Genomic DNA, 4,834 nt, shown 5'->3' on the forward strand with positions numbered 1-4,834 from the left:
CCATCTCTTATCCGCAACTCCTCCCATACCAATGAATGGAATTTGATGAAACTTTCACAGAATCTTTATTTCATTTTGTCATTGTGCACCTCCTATTTTTTCCGAACCTATTTTGGGTTTCCCACAACGAAACATGAACACTCCAATTATATTAATATGGGAAGCGGTGGTATCAGTTAGTGAGCTCATTGCTCACAGTACCTTTAGTTATATTTGTTAAAATGTATGATTATGAGATATATGTCTTTTGACTTCAATAAACTGAACGAAACTGAGATAAAATAAATAGAATGCCTAATGTCGTTAATGAACCTTAATTTCTAAAGAATAAATTCATTTCCAAATGTTTGAATTTAATTTAAAAAATGTTTTTTTTTATTTGCAGAACCTGATTTCTACTTCGTGCATTATTTAAAATACCAGTACCCACTAGATTTTCTGACTTCAACATACATTTGCATGTTTCTTAAGCTATCTGTTAACTTTACTAAAATTTGGCTGATGCTGCTATCTTAAGAAAACAAAAAAATCAAGAAAGTCGATCAAGGAATTTTGCCTTGGGGGGGGGGGGAGAAAGGGGGGGGGGGGGGGGCGAGTAGAAGGCAGGGGGTCCAGGGCTGCACTGAAGTCCCGAGTTGGTCTAGGGCAATGCACTAGTTGGGGTCTACAAATGAGATATGTTTTTCCCTTGATTTTAGGATAGTGTACATATAAATTTTATATACACTACTGTACATGTACAAAATCTTCGAACGGGTGTAGGGGGGGGGGGGGCTTGCCCGGTGTAACGTTGAATTTTAACCCGGGTTGAAAACTGACCCGGGGGTCATTTTTCAACGTTGAATACTGAGACCAAAGGTGTTGAATTTAGACCCTAATCCGTTGAAAACTGAGCCGGGTCGTGGAATTTTGATCATGAAACCGGTTCAAAATTCAACAGCATAAAAACACGTTTATGATTAGGTATGGAACTGCCTTATAGCACATAACTATACATTTATTATGACAATTTATCATAACGTGATGTGAACATATCTTTACGTTATGTCAATTTTTAATGAGATGATGTAAAATATCTTAACATCATGACATTGCTGCATTACATGAAGCTGATACATCCTTTCATTATGTCAGCACTTCATAACTTGAAGTAAAAAGTTCATTATGTGAAATGATAATTTAAAATGTGTTTACATTGTGTTAAAACTTTATTACGTGAAATGAATGTTTCTTTACATTATTTCATTTCTTTAATATGTGAGGTCAAAATTGCATTACGTCAAGTAAATTATACAATCATTGCTGGTTTTTGACGTCAATACAATGATTTAGCAATCTGAGGAGTACAATATTCACCGAGCCCGAAGGGCGAGGTTAATATTGTACTTCGAAGATGGCTAAACCATTGTATTGACCTAAAAACAGCAATAATTGTTTTATTATATGATTCACTGATAAAATGATACACCTCATTACTTGTTTGCATTTTATTAAGTCCTAGCCAAATGCAACAGAGTAGCAGAATTAAAATGTTAATAAACTTTACCAGTCGTATAAATTTGAAATGTTTTTATAAATCAATTTTAGTTGCCATGAAATAAATATATAATGTCAATCTTTTTTATAGGATATATTTTGAAAGGAAGGAATATTATCAAGGAAAACTGACTGCCAAAAAGTAAAAAAAAAATGTTGTTCAGTAAAAGTGTTGGAGGTCCCTGCATCCCCTCTTACCACCCTCACCTAAAATATAAATTCGCTTATGTTTTTTTCACATGAAAATAAAAATCATAGTCGTTTAAATAGCTTTTTAAAACAATTTGTATCAATTCGGATTTTCCCAATCTATTTTTAGATCAATGTAGAGGAAATAAATCCTTGTATTGACCTGAAATGTCGTGTGCAGGTCAATACAACGTATAATTATATAGTCTATTCATATTCCCTGTATAATCTATACAAGCGCAAACAGTTCATAACACTACATATTCACCGGATTTTAGGCCGTATTCACCGGAGGGTCAATGCGCGTGCAACGGCATAGTGACGTCAAAATCAAAACATCGAACAACGTAGTAAACATGCAATGGTTGCAACGGCCGCATCGAGCTACGTATCTGAGCAGGAAAACAATTATTCAAACCTATTTCAGGATTACTTTTTAACATCTGGACGTCTTACACATAGCGAAACTCGGAAAGGAAAACACGGAGGTTACGTACAGTAATCTGGAATTTTTTTTTTATTTTCAACAATGGAAGATCGCAAATGAAAATGGTGTCGTCATACAGGCTTCAATGTCTTATCTATTCAAATCCCGACTATATAATAAAACAATTATGGACTCTTTTGGTGTTGAATATGGTTTGTTATTCACCAGAAAAATATCTATATTGACCTCGGCTTCGCCTCGGTCAATATGAATATTTTTTCTGGTGAATAACAAACCATATTCAACACCAAAAGAGTCCATAACTGTATAATATTTTTCTAACATAGTTGGATCTCAGCCAATCAGAGGGGTTAAAATTATTCAATCATATAATAATGTGTTTTATAATTAAACTTATCATTACATGAAGTCAAAAATCCATTCCTTTTTGAAAGTGTATATTTCTATTAAATCAAAGCATTATTACGTGATTGCCTGACGTCACGGCGTCAGGCTGTATAAGGATTGATATTTCCAAGATCCGAAAGTGTGCGATCATATCTAGAGAGCTAGATTTTGTGCAAGCTGATTTACAATGGAATTCTTTACCTGCATTTTAAAAGAAACATTTTTCAGAAAAAAGAAATGATATTACTGATGCAAAATATTGCAGTGTTTACTTCCTTTACTCGTTTTGCATTGAACAGATTATTCCATGTAATTCGCCGGTTCAACATTTCCGTGTATCCTTTTTTCTGCCTTTCTATACTACTGGATCAGTCCATTTATATTCTATGAAAGGGGTGAATTGCTCTTTTCGCGCCAAATGTCACTAGTAAGCTATCCGCCCCTTTTCCTTGAATTGTTCTATTGTATGAATGAGTGTGCTAACTTCCATGAAAACTCCTTCTTATGCTTCAGAAATTCTATCAACAAGTTTTACATGATTACATCTTTCTTTAAAACAACATATCGTATGTACACATCAGTTTTTTTGACATGCAACATTAAAGAAATGATTTTTTCTAATTTGTTTCTTGATCCCGCGGTTGGTTTATTGCATAAATGGACTGGTCCAATAAAAATAAACAACGCAGTTCAAATCATCGTTTCCATGCCTTGTCTGATCTATAATGTGGCTCTGTTCAGATGCACACAATAAATAAGAAAGCAGTGAAAAATCTTGGATTTTTCTTTCCACAAAGGCCTAAATATTGAATTTACTTATTTCATTCTCAATATAAGATAGTGTCACTACCCCCCCCCCCTCCTTTTAAGAAAAAAAATAATGAACACACGTTACTAGTGTTTACTTCAGAGGAGAAAATACACTCTAGCAAAATGTGTATTTAATTATATCCATCTTTTAAAATGTTTACAATGCATGATTTGACAACAGATTTTATAATAGGTGTTACAATGTAGCTTGAAATCAATTTAGATCCAAGGGCAGGTCACTCCACTTGCAGACCCCCCCCCCCCCCCCCAGAATAACACTCTTTAGTATGCAGTGTAGAGATGATTCTTCTTCAAGTTAAACCAGAAGTCTCTATCGAGACTGAAGCTCTACTGGATTTTACTTAGCAAAGGAAGAGAAAAGTAGAAGTTGGGACTTGAAACTTTACAACAGCAATAAATAGAATAATGATCCTTGATTAAGTCTCTTTATGTTCTTAGTGTAGTCTACTTGCATGCCACATTGTATTATAATCAGACTAAAACTGTATTTAGGATAATATTTTGATAGTATTTTACAGAAATTTCTATCTTTAGTAACCAAGGCAATATTGTTCATCAAAATCAAAAAATGATATACAGAATAATGTTTCTTAGTGTAGTCTACTTCTGTGGAAAATTATATTGAAATCAGAACAAAACTGTAGGAGGCGTAGTATTCTGAAAGTATTTCACAGAAAGTTCTATGTTTCGTAACCATGGCAACATCGTTCATAAAAATCAAAAACCAATAAACAGAATTGTGCATCCCAGTGTAGTCACTTGCCGGTGCGCCAAGTTATATTGAAATCAGACCAAAACTGTAGGAGGAGTAGCATTTTGTATCAATTTAACAGAAATTTCTATAATTAGCAACCATGGCAACACCGTTCATTGAAATCAAAAACCGGTACACAGAATAATGTATCTTAGTGTAGTCTACTTGTGTGCCAAGTTATTATTTATGCTTATATTAATCAGACCAAAACTGTAGGAGGAGTAGCATTTTGAAAAATTGTTTACAGACAGACAGACAGACGGACGGACAGATGGACGGACGCTGGACGCATTGCTATCGCATAAGCTCTTCTGGTCTCTGACCAGTAGAGCTAATAAAATCAAGATTTCACTTACACAAGGTTCTCAAAATATAAAGTTGGGATATGTTTTAAACCCACAAAGGTATTTATGCTCAAAAGGTTTATCACTCTTTATGCAGATAAATTGATTGATTTAGTCAGGCAAGCTTTTTAAAAAGCTGTTACTTGTATAGATTAATATTTATGTTACGGCGAGAGCATCATGATGTGAGGTGAACACATCTGACCTTCATGTCAGTGCTTTATTACGTGGTGTATAAAGTACATAACATAATGCGAACATATCTTTATATTATATCAACACTTTATAACATTATGTCAATGAAGAAGGTACGGTTTCCATACAAATTTTGCCCTGTGATTTTCT

Source organism: Saccostrea cucullata, unplaced genomic scaffold (genome assembly GCF_032062105.1).
Source record: "Saccostrea cucullata isolate Sc308-1 unplaced genomic scaffold, CSIRO_AGI_Scuc_v1 ctg1464, whole genome shotgun sequence".
NCBI lineage: Eukaryota > Metazoa > Mollusca > Bivalvia > Ostreida > Ostreidae > Saccostrea > Saccostrea cuccullata.